This window comes from Balaenoptera borealis (assembly GCF_965194805.1).
Source record: "Balaenoptera borealis genome assembly, chromosome: 6".
NCBI lineage: Eukaryota > Metazoa > Chordata > Mammalia > Artiodactyla > Balaenopteridae > Balaenoptera > Balaenoptera borealis.
This window is the reverse complement of record NC_138863.1, coordinates 87,200,201-87,213,328: the sequence shown is the minus strand read 5'-3', so window position 1 is coordinate 87,213,328 and position 13,128 is coordinate 87,200,201. Positions and strand designations below refer to the sequence as shown.

The 13,128-nt window shown below is 36.4% G+C and overlaps 1 protein-coding gene across 1 annotated transcript in view; it reads left to right on the top strand.

Annotated features, from left to right (window-relative positions):
- The first annotated feature begins 1,385 nt into the window (after positions 1-1,385).
- Positions 1,386-13,128, top strand: part of ARHGAP15 (Rho GTPase activating protein 15) — a 617,448-nt gene continuing 605,705 nt past the window's right edge. The window contains exon 1 of the mRNA XM_082395825.1: positions 1,386-9,325. The gene's annotated coding sequence lies outside the window, so the exon portion shown is untranslated. The remainder of the gene's footprint in view (positions 9,326-13,128) is intronic.

Below are 13,128 nucleotides of genomic sequence, written 5' to 3'. Positions count from 1 at the left end.
ATTTATTCTTTCATATTTTACATCTTTTCAGTACACTTGCCACATGCTAGGATTTTCTTCAAGTCTATCTTCAAGTTTACTATTTTTCTCTGCACCTGTCATTTATTTTAATATGCCTTTTGAGTTTTTAATCTTACTTTTTTTTTGTCTTAGTACCAAATTTTACTTCAGAAACAGACAGTGGAAAACTACAGTATTTTGGCTGAGAGTTCAAGATAATTGGTATTTATTACAGCACAACTGGCATAAAGTGATAAAGTGGAATTGTCAGACGTTTTACATCTGCATTATTTTCAGAAATTAAAAGAAAAAGCTTACCACCTACAATGCTATCAGTTTCAGTATTTGCCATCTATCCATTAGAAAGTAGATATATATTTTAAGGTTATTTCAGTTTTAAAGATGTGAAATACAAGTTGCTGATATATTCCATGAGATACAATTTTTTTCCATATGCAGTTTTTACATAGAAGTCATCTTTAGTTTCTAGTTCAATTCTATAGAAAGGAAATAAAGAAAAACAATAAAAATTATAATCTCACTAATTCACAGAATTGCTTATTTTTCAGCTAGAAAAAACGAAGTACATTCTATCTATGATGATGTAAATGATGCTTCTATTATATTTTAAGACTGACAAATTTATTTGAAGTAAATTATTTTTAGGTTATATTGTTTCTTAACTCAAGAATATTGCTTGGTCAAATCTACTTTCCAAGAGTTACATCTGAAAAATAATTATGTAAATGATTCAACCCTTGATTTATAATGATACATATTTATCAAGGAAAATCATGTAATGGTGGAATATTTCAGTTTGAAGGCATCATAATACAGGACTTCCATTCTAATTCATGATGCAATATGGGTATACTCACTATGACTATAACAGGGTCATATTTCTACTGCTAGAAAAATTCTCTGGTAATCAAGAACATATTATGATTTGTCCTTAATATGTATTTTTTAAAATTTATATTTGGTTCTTATGAAAACATGTCAGTCATTTTTTTATGGAGCTCTGTTTTTTCTGGTGGAATCTATTTCATTTCTAATCTTTGTATTCAACTGAAATATACTCATTTCGTAGATTTTTTTCAGATTGCCTATAATCTCAAATTCTGAGGAATCTCGTTTTTTGTGATGACTTTTGCAAAAGGTTGATGATTTTTTGATATGCAGTGTCATTTTCATTGTGAAAGCACCTTACATGGATAGATGTGCATGCACTCTGGCTTGAGGAAGTATATGCTACATAATAGTTTTGCATTTGCTCCTTCCATAGGCCACCTGGTTTCACTGGTCTAAAGGCAATTTTACATGAATTGTAGACTTGGAGTTTCCAGTATCTGAAAAGATATTATGCATCTGGATCCTCAACATGAATCAGTTTTTAATTTCTCACAAAAGACTTTTTTTTGTTAAACCAAGGACCCAGTATTGACAAGCTTTCTAGTTTTTATCTACTTTAGTTCCTCTTTTGCGGTGGTGATCGCCATTCGAGGGTCCTATCTTTAAGGCAGGAATCAGTTCTAACTGCTGGCTTTGCGCAAGCCCAGCGCCATCTTTTCATTTCCTTGGTGACCGTGAAAATCTCTGACCCCAGGAACTACCTGCCTCCTCAACCTGCCACAGCAGCAGTCTGCAAGCTTACTCCTTTAGCTTCAGATTTCCTTTTTAATCCTGTCTTTCAGTGAGTTTCACTTGCTCTTCTGGGATGCTTAGCTATGTGTTTAATATTTCGTTAATCCATAGTTTTTCTTGCATTTTTAAGTGTTTGCAGTGATATGGCAGATCCATATTAGCTCAATAGGCAATGTTGCTAGAATAGGAAGTCTCTCCATTTTGCACATACTCTTACGGCATGAACTTCATGTTTTGTAACTAGCTTGTTTCCTTTCCTCTTTCTCTCACTGGAGTAATATGCTCTGGGGCTTTCAAATAGGTCTGGAGGCCAGGACCTAGGACCTGGCTATGTACAGATACCCAGAATCTTAAGGCTCCAAAAGTACATTCCTGATCCAGGAGCCTTGAGACATCTCCTTCTGGTTACTTAAGTCAATAAAAGGAAGATAGTCCTTATCCCTCTTACAATATCCAAACATGTAATGCAAAAATAATGAGCCAAGATGTGATGACAGCGCCTTGATAGAGGTTAAGGGGACAGAAGGGAGGTGAAGAATTTTGTCTCTAAAGTCTCACTTCTTAGCAAAAGTCTCACTTCTTAGCACAATGTGCATAAAAACTATCGTTCTTATCTGGCATTCAGTGCCCTACAAAATCTTGCCCTCACTGCCTGCTTTCTAGGCACACATGTCTCATTGCTATTCTTCAAATTGCCAAGCCTGCTCTAACTTGGCATTTACTCTTTCTTCTGCTTGGACCACTGTTCTCCATATATACCAGGTTCCTCCTTGACTTTCTTCATGTCTTGTGCCAAAAGTCACCTTGTCAGAAATGTCACTCCTGAAAACCCTATATCTAACCACCTTCATCTAGATGCTCTCCTTTTTCTCCTGTTTCTATGAATTACCTATGACTTGATGCCAAGGCCAATTTCTCCCCTTTCACCTACTCAGGGTCATTGTTTCAGGGAGCATCCTTTTTATGTTATACCAACAAATTTTCCCTCTCTACGACATCATTTTGAAATCAGCATAGAATCAAGCTATTATTATTCTCTGATCTGAAAAACAAAACAAAACATTTTGTCACCTCTTCCCCCTCAAGGCATTGCATATCTAACACATATCTAACTTCCTTTTAGATTATGATTTCTTAGAAGAGTTGTGTATACTTGCTATTTGCTGATCTTGCTTTACTTTCTCCATAGCTCTTACTACTCTTGAACATTATTAATTAATGTGTTTTTATTCTTATTTGCTTATTGTCTCTGTTACCCCCACCAAATGACATTTAAAAATCTCCAAGAAATTGCATCCTTGGAGCTTGGTGTTGTGTCTAGAATAAAGTAAATACCCCAAATATATTTGTTGGATGAGTGAGTGATTGAGTGCACACATTTTTCTCCTACAACCAAGTATAACACTTGGTTGTAAGAAATGTCACATTTATTTCTCTTTTTATAAACAATCTAAGTCAGGTCTTATTCTCACCTACTTTCTTTAGTTAGAATTAAATTTCCATCATGCTTGGCCCGCCCTCCTCCATTCTACATCCAACTTTCAGCCCTTGAAACTATACGGGATTCCCTGCTGCTTCCATAGTCCTCAGGGAAGCTCCTCCGGTCATTATGAATGTCACTGAAATACTTCTTGTCTAAGTTCAGGGGCATAATGTGAAACAGGTGGTTCTGATGCTCCTGGCAAAATGTGGGGTATGGAGATGCGTCCACACTCCACCCCAGAAACCTCACAATGTTGGACTATTTCACATTTTATTCTCTCTCTTAAAACCTCTAACTCTTCACCCCATTTTCACCCATTCTAATTCTCATTCCCATCTTTCTACTTTACTGACAGAATTGTTGTAATCAGAAGAGAACTTCCACCGACCTCAAATACTGTACCCAGCTGCAAATTTGTGCCTTGCCTATGTGCTCTGGCTTCATTTCTGGTACAATGAAAGAACCGCCCATGCTTTCAGCCAAGGCTTAGGCCATAAAGCTACTTGTGCCTGAGATTCTATTCCCACTCCTCTGCTTCAGGACAGCATCCCATAACACTTGCCTTTCTATCTGGTATAATCAGTTTTTCCTTCTATAGGATCATCTTCATTTCTTCTACTTCTATTCTTTCCTGTAGAGTAAAACTCCTAAAAGATATCTGTATTTGTTGTCTTCCATCTATTAAAATAAGATTTTCTCACTCATATGCTACTAAAACTTCTATCATGGTCACAACGACCTGTATGTTGCTGTATCTAAAGGTAATTTTGCCACTTTCATTTTACCTGAGTTTTCAGTGGCATTTGACAATTTATGAATCTCTCATCCCTGAAAAATATTTTCACTTGGTTTCCAGGACATCAAATTCATCTGTTCTTTCCTCCTTCCTTCCAGACTACCCTTTTTACATCTCCTTTGCAAATTTTTCCTCTCTCCCAATCTTAAATTAAGCATAGATACTTTCCTTGAAACTTTTCTCTTTTCTATATACACTCTGTGTCTATATTATCCAGTCTCATAGTATTAAATGCCATTTTTATGCTGATGAGTTCCAAATTTATATCTAACCTGGATTCCTTTCTTGACCTCCAGACCTTCATATCTAACTGCAAAATAGTCAACTCCACTGACGTGACAAATAAGCATCTCAAAGTTATTATGTACTACAAACCAACATGCCCCAATGTACCAGCTCTTCTGAAGTCTTTTTTGTCTCGGTTAATAGCAACTCCATTCTTCAGCTGTTCAGGTTGCTCAAAAGGAAATGGTTGTTGGATCCATTTTCAGAACACATACAGAATTTGATCATTTCTGCATTATACTTGCTACCACCACTTTGGTCCAAGTCCCAATCATCTCTGCTGTGGATTATTGCAGTAGCTTACTAATTGGTCTCCTGGGTTCTATTCCCATTCCTTTGGTCAATCCTTCATACAACAGACAGAATGCTCTTGTAAAACTGTGAGTCAAATTATTTTAATGTTTCCCCTTCTCACTCAGATTTTTCAAAAAGAGCAGGAGAGTCCACGTGGTCTAGGCCTTATTACTTCTATGATACTATCCCCTATACTCCTCTCTCTCACTCATCTACAGTCACACTGACCCCATGCAGCTTTTCAATGATCCCAGACACAATCTTCATCCAGAGTTCCTGCACTTCTATTTCCTCTCCCTGGAATACCCACCTCCCACCTCTAAATCCACATGGCTCGATCCATCACTTTCTTTAAATATTTACTTTCCTTGGTAAGACCTCTCTTCTCATCTGACCTCAAGTCTTATACCTTCTGAACATTTTATGTGCCACTTCACTGCTTTTGTATTTCTTTCCTTATCAATAAATTATTTTAATTTATCTTTTTTTCTAACTAATATTCAGTATATCTAAAGCTTGCTATATTGCCTGGTACACAGAAAGTGTTCAAGAGATGAACAGACGTTGCCTCCAGATTAAAGTGTTTGCCAGCAAGGGGCAGCTTCTTGGGAGTGGAGCAAGCTCTCCTCCAGTAAGGGAAACCCATCTCTCTCTCTCATTCCTATCCCAGGAAATCGAAATCTTTCTCAATCTAAGTCAAGCCTTTCTTCTCTTTTCTACTCTCCTTTAGTGTCTAACTCATAACATCTGCTCAGAGGGCCTAGAAACTTCTGTTTTTGTTTTTGTTTTTCCCCTAATCATACGCAAACACACAGACACAATGCTAGTTAATATTACCTGAGACACAAGAACCAAGACCTAAATCAGTTAACTAGTTGTGATAAAGGAGGGAAAACAAGGTTTTGTGAGGGATTTATCTGAACCTATATTTATAACAGAATTGGGTTGCTGGAACATAGTGCATGCATATATTTTATTTTGCTATATTTTTTTTGCCAGATTGCTCGTCAGAATGGCTTCAGTTTATAGTTCCACCATCAATATATGACAGTTCCTCTCTATAAATTCTCATCCAGTTTTTTGCCATTTCAATAGGAGCTAATTTAACTTGTTTTTACAGTGACTACTGGGGAGGTGTACATCTCTTTACTTACTGATGGATATTAGTTCAGTCCTTTTCATGAATTGTTTATTCAAATTACTTTCTTATTTCCCACTTAGGTTTCCTACTGACTTGCACAAATCTTTTGTGAATCTATGTATGCTCTACTAGTCTGTTATTTTTCTGTAACTTTGTTTTATAATTAACAGAATTATTTAATTATTGTATAGTTAAGTCCATATATTTTTGCTCTTTTCCTTTTAATTTAGGGATACTATTTATGAAAGTTGCATTTTGCAAAAATATATTTCTTTATATTTTGTATCTGCAAAAGGATTTACCTTTCAAATGTAGATTTATTCCATCTAGGGTCCATCTTTGCTTGTGGTCTAATGTAGGGGCCCAACTCTATTTTCTTTGATTTAGTGAGTGTGTCTTGCCAACATCATCTACTAATCAATCTGTTCCTTTTTGTTTACCTTATGATGCCATCTTTGTCATATATCAAGTTCTCAAATAAATATGGTCTGCTATTGGACCAGTACTCTAATGTTTTTTAATACTGTGGCCTGGACTATGTTAATATCTGACTAGTAAGTCATCAGTCTTTGCTGTTCTGTTTCAAAACAAAGTTAGGTACTTTGGGACATTTGTTCTTCTATGGAAATTCCTGGAATAGCTTGTTGTGTTCCTTAAAAATTCATCTGCAATATATTGAGATTTTATTGAATCTATTTGTTGATTGACTTGGACAAACTGACACATTTTCACTGTTACTTTTCTTATCTATGCACATAGTGTATTTCCATTTATCAATTCTTTTAATCTCTTCAATATAAATTTAAACGTAGAGAACTTTGGGGAGATTTGATTTTAGTATGAGTCCCAAGAATGATTTCTATCTGCTAAGTCTATCATTCCTGTCAGTGAAGAAGCAAAAAGAAATACCAGGGGTGAAACTTGTCCTTGGCATTATTTACTTTGAGTTGTGCTGAATAAAACATGGTTAGGAGATAGCATAGTAATTTAGAACAATGACTGTGGGATCAGGGCCCTTGGTTGGACTCCTGGCTCTACTCCTTACTAAATTGGGCAATTATATAATCTCAGTTTCCTCATAAGAAAGAAAAAAAGAGTATAATAACATTGGTTAGCTCATAAGGTTGTTAGAAGGATTAAATGAAAGAAAAAATGTAAAGGGATTGGTACAATTCTTGGCTTATAGCAAGTATTCAATAAATATTTGATACATATTGAGTCGCAAGTGTCAAAGCCTAAGCTAGATCCTTAATCGTAATCATGGTAAATACATTTCCTCTAGCCACCAAACCCAGGTATATCACTGCCTGAGGTGCTCCCCTCCCATCTTGTACAAAGAAAATGTGCTTTGTCTCTGTTTAATGTCTACTTGTTCATGATCAAAAATAACTGAAAATTTATACCTTCAAGTAGGTGTTTGTGTTTATTTATTTCCCATAAAGGTACATTGGTGTTTTATATTTTTTCTATTCCAATATCTGCTATCAATACCTATGTAAAAGGAAAAGCCTATTTTCCTTGTTCTAGATTTATGAGCCTGACTTGGACTTACAAAGGCTTAAATCGAGTAGGATGTACTAAATTTATCTGATGTTTCTTGGGAGGCATAATCATTTCCTAGCTCATGCTAATGTATAAGTCTGCAATTCTGCATTATTTACAACATATTTAAATCTATTTACTTATTTTTGTTGGAGGAGGTAATTGGGAGAATGTGACCTCCAGTTGAGCCGCAAACTGGACCCAGGCAGCCGGAGGCTCCTCACCCCCTCCCCTGACCTTGGAATGTATGTTCTGCCCACCATTCCCACAGCGGGAGCCATTTTCAAGGACACAGCCTTGAGGGAGCAATGTGTTATTGAGACGGTCTGGACCGTGTGCATGACTGAACCCAGTTAAGTCCTCTATCTAAACTTAAGATTCTGGTGGGCAGGTGCAAAGAACTACTTGTCTTGCGGCCACCCAAGACAACCTTTGTAGGTAAGTTCCTTTGCTTATTAAACCTGCCACCTACCAATCTGTAGTGGTCTGCCTCTTTCTTTGGTCTCTTCTTGCCCTCATCGTATGGGGGCCAGTTTCAGATTTCACCGGGGAAGCTGCCGACTGTACCAACCAACAATTTTATTCTGGGAGATGGATATTTTTTATATGTATGTTCCATTACATAGATAAATAACCTGAATTTCAGAGAACTTAAGCGACTTGGCCAAGGTTAAATAAACAGTAGTGTCAGAACTGAAGCCTGAAATCTGGTCTCCTCACTTTCATTATCATGTCCTTTCTATTTTCTCTTCAATGTTAAGGAGGAACATTGAGTACAAACCTTCAGGGCTCTAAAAACTTAAAAAGGTGTATGCTGGAATGACAACTGACAATGAGTTCTAGGGTGAATCTGAAATATGATTTTAAAAAGAAGAGTCCTAGAGAAATTAGATTAATTTGCAGGGACATGCCATGCATATCTTGGGCCATATACACCACATATATTTTTAAAGATTTTCTTTATGTGTGCCAAACATTCCACACCACTGAGAACTATTACATAGATTTCTAGTCTGACGAGTTTGTATGACAAGAGATTGTGATTTAACTTTCTCACATATTTGGAAGGGAAGATTTTCCTTTTGTGAATATCCTGCAAGTCTCACAAAACCAGCCAAGCTTGCACGCCCAGGAGCTCACCTCTTGGAGCCCATGGCTCAGTAGGGAGGCACACCCTACGGCTATTTTGAGTCCCCACTCCACCCTAAACGTGTCTTGGACGGGTTGAAGTTTGACATAGAAGGGCACAGAGCAGCATGCCAAAATTGACACCCCTTGGAGCCTTTATTTTATTTTTCTTCTTAAGTCAGGCCACACAAAGAATCATTCAGCCACAGCAAAAGCTCTTCAGCACATATCAGAACTACTTAGGCAACCGCGAGAGAGGACACACCAGTGTGAGAGCCACCTACAGCAAATGTCACAGTATGTGCTGGATGAGCACCTTCCATTCCCCCAGGTGGCAGCGGGGCCCTGGGCTGTGTTCTCTGAAGTTCTAATGCAAGCTGTCCGAAGCCTCATGAACTTAGTAATGGAGCACCTCTTTGTGGGGCCCTCTGTGAGTTAGAAGCACCAGCTCTGTGAATGGAGATGGTCTCTTGGCTTCCCAAGCCAATAAGCAGAACCTCCTGAAGGCACATGGACATGCTCTAGCTGACTGAGGAGAGCAGGCTTTAGGCTTAAAGCCCTTGCTAGAAGGCAGAGAAAGAGGAAGTGTCCCCAGTGCTTAGCAGGCTGCCCCTCTCCCTGCTAAATTTTTAACCATACATTTTTCCCCATTAAATCAGAATTGATGAAACATTTACAAATGTGCAGTGTCTGAAAATTGAAAATCACACTGAAAAACAACAATCTCGTTGACTATAGAAGGCAATTTTTTCAAATCGAGTAATGATGTGATGTGTGTGGTTAACCGTATCTACGCAGGAAGTGGTTTTATTTAAAAGTTTTTGTGCTCACTCCACACACCACCCCGCCCCTCCACCTTTTTTTTCCTCCAGTACTGAAATTAAGCAGCATCCAACCTAGGCCTACTTTTACGACATGTGACTTGACTTTACTGTTTTCCGTTTTTGCTAAAAGAGTCATTAACAGTTAGAAGTTGATGGCAGTTCCAATAACAAGTCAGCACTGAGGAAAGGTAAGTGAGTTCATATTGAACGTGCAATTTAAACTTGACAATATTTGGCAGAGTATCCTATGCTTCAGTGGGAATGTATAAACTTTTCCTACAAAATTGTGATGTTTTCATTTGTGATTGAAACATCAGTTTGTTTCCTTTGGTGTAGAGAAGAATATTGTTTTTAAATTTGCAACAGTTAAATTCTAAAGTACTTTAAAAGATCTTATACTAAGATTTTATATGAAAATATTAAAAACAGAATAAGGTATAGCTTTAGTTCGAAAGTGCTTTTAAAAATTACTACGAGAGAAAATTGGGACTTTGTATCTTTAACTGACTGCTTTGTAAAAATATGCACTCTTCATGATCCAGATAATAAAGAGGAAAAGGCACTTTGAAACAATTAGAAATAACATCTGAATTGCACGCAGTGTGAAAGATACCCACTGTAAAGTGCTATAGTAAAGTTAGCATTAGAAACCCTTGAAAAGGTGTAGTTTATTAAATTTACAGCTTATTAAAGAGCTATTAAAAAGCAGGAAATTTTTAAAATGCCAAAGAAATTTCTCTATCATGACATTTGATTTTTTTCCTAAATTTTATTTAAGATATAGTGTGAAATGAGGGCAAGTTTCTATTTCATAAGCAAAACTGTACGTTTAAAGGAGAAGTCACAGATGACTTCACAGGGGGTTAGTTCTGGGAAAAGAGGCAAATTAGAAATATACTTCTGTTATTTAGGTAATTATATAATTTTCCTTCTTTGAGATTTCCAAAACAATAACCTCAGAAATTAAAAGGATTTGTTAATCATTAACTGATAAGAACTTTTCTTTTATAGTGACTTCTTGCTTTTATAGAATGTCTTTGTGTGCTGTAACATATGTACAAAAAATATAAAAGTATTGCTCATCTCAGAGACAAATACCTAAAATAAATCTGACTGTAGATTTCTGAAGGAATTTTAATAAAAGCTCCAGATACGATCCACCCTTCTGTAATATTATTTTTATTGTGCTGTTGGATGGGGGACATGAGGGCCCCACAACACCTATTTTTTTGTATTATTAAAAAATGGTTACAGGGTTGATAAGTGGCAACAATTTTCTTTTCTTTTATTGTCTTCTATTGAAACACTCAAATAAATGTTGTTTGATGTGGTCAATTTGGTAGGAAATTATTAGTTATACTAGTACACTCCATTTTAAGACCTCTTCAATTGTCAATACCGAAGTTAGCTACTTGTTGACTATTAAAATGATCATGAAAAAACAGAGATTAGGACTTGATGTTCAAAACATTTTTTATTGTTAGAGTGTAAGAGAACCCTGGTAATATGTATTTGCTTTGATATTCTGATTAGCTTTTCAATTTGCTGCATTTTCTCACAATGGAAAGCATTATTTAAATCTGTCTTCAATACTGTGGTTCTGAACCTCTGCATCTATAGAAGCTTAATAATTCAGATAGTTTTGGTTGATATGTTATTACTTTATTTCATTTTATTATAAAAGAGTATCACATGAATAAACATATGTCGTACTTACATATTAGCAAGAATGAATATCCACATAAGCCTTTGATACTGAAAAAAGTCCACTACAGTTTTTTAAATAATTTAATATTTTTACAAGCCAAATATTTGTAAAATGATTGTTTCTTGCAGAAACTGTTAAATTAAAAGACAAATATTTTATGGAGTATGTATAAAATTAAGAATTAATTAAAAATACTTAATATGGATTTATAAAGAGAAATAAGTAGAAATGATATTCATGTAACCTAAGATGCTCTCAGAATTGTTTGTAAAAACTACTAATGCATTATCTCTGGGATGTACAGACCAAATCTTAAGAGGGTAAATTACAAATGAGTTATTATAGGTAGGTTACTACAATATATCTTTATGCATTTTAAGCGAATAAGAAACAAATTTTGATGAAATAAAAACAATGCAGAGAATCTCATTTGATAAGTCATTTAAAAAAAATATGCTTTTCCACTTGGGGCCAGGATTCAGCAAACTTCAGAAAGGAGACATCTCCCCTCCTTGATATTCCTTCTCTTGTCCTTTTTAAGTGTTCTGTCCCAGAGTGGCCTACTCTGTCCCCGACTTAAGGTCTGCCAGCCTTCGTCCTAGAGAAATACACCCTACACTTTTCCTTCCATCACACTCCCATTGTTCTTAAAATGTACTCATCCTATTTTCCAGAAGTTAGGGCATCTGATAAAAATAATCCATGCTCACAAGAGAAGGCTCCAGAGCTCTGTTTCTTGTAACCTGTAATTCAGGCCTCCCCTCCTCCTCCCAATAGAATTTTAATAAATTCTCTCAGCAGACAGGATCCAAGGGAACAGCTAACTGTTGAGGACCTCAGTCTCAAGTGACGAGACTGATGCTGTTACAAACAGTTTGGGGAAAATATTTTGGGGGAGAAAGAGTGTTTTGTTAACCATTCATCCTGTCTATGGCATTTAAACAAAATTTCTGAGTATGTTTTATGTGAAGGGTCCATCACAGAGATGTGTCCATTTCTCTAAGATATTCCTTAAGAAATATACATCTTTCTTGTAGTAGATGAAAATTAACTGCACTACATCTTCAGACTATTTTGGTATTCCCATACACTTAGAAACTATCTAATATAACCAAAGTTTTACATTTGTATTTTAAAAATCATTTAATATCCTGAATTTAGCACTTTGGGTACCATATTTTTTTGTACTGCAAGATAAATGTTATATAACTAAACTATAAAATGTACTTATAAGTATTCTAAATTTTAGCTTACGGTAGACAAAACTCCTTTGCTTGCAAATGATAGAAAATAAGCTAAAGTTAGCCTGGGCAATAGAGATAGGCACTGATTTGTATAACTGAAAATCCAAGGAAAGAAAAGTCAGGCTGCATCCAGCAGCTCACACAGATTTACCAAGATCATTTTCTTCATCCCTTAGCTCTTTTTTTCCACTCTGCTATAAACAGTCTATGGCAGAAGCTCACACTAAGTTGACCAGAAGGCTTCAGGTTTACCTCTGACCCTTTCAGCAAACTCTGTACAAAAGAACGCCTTTCCCCCATCACCACAGCAAAGGTACCTCAGATTGAGATCTGATTGGACTGAAGTGGGTCACGTGACCACACTGAGCCAATCACTGCCTCTGAGACACAGACACTCTGCGTGACCAGGCTTAAGGTCACTGGCCCACTCTTGCATTGATGAGCCACCAGCCCCTGCAACACCTGGACTCTCCGCTGAAAAGAGGGGTCCCTACACTGAGAAACTCAAATTCTTCCCCCAGAAGAAGAGCGACTTTAGCTCTTAGAGGTAAAAGCCATAGAAAACTACCACACGGCCACATCGGGTCACATTTAAAACCATTACTTAAATTTTCCAACCTCTGTAATTAGACAGAACGACAGCGTCAGTTTAAGCGTAGGTCTGAATGAAGCAAGTGCTTCAATTAAACTGAATTTTAAAGTATTTTTCAACAGCTACTCCATGTACAAACCCCTGCCGCACAATACTTGTCTTCTAAAAGCTTATAATCCAGTAAAAGTACTAGATTAATAATTATGCCAACAACTTTTTATCAAGTACCATAAAAAGATATAAGAAATATTCTATTAGGATTCAGAATTTCACCGAACATTTTTGTCTTCCTGTTATATGGCGGGCAATAAACTAGAGAATTTTGCAGGTGTTATATCATTTATCATATCCAGTCAGAGAAATCAGGACAGTTTCGGAAGAAATATTTGTACGGTAGTTCCCCCTTCTCCAGGGTTTAGCTTTCTGCGGTTTCAGTTACCCGCAGTC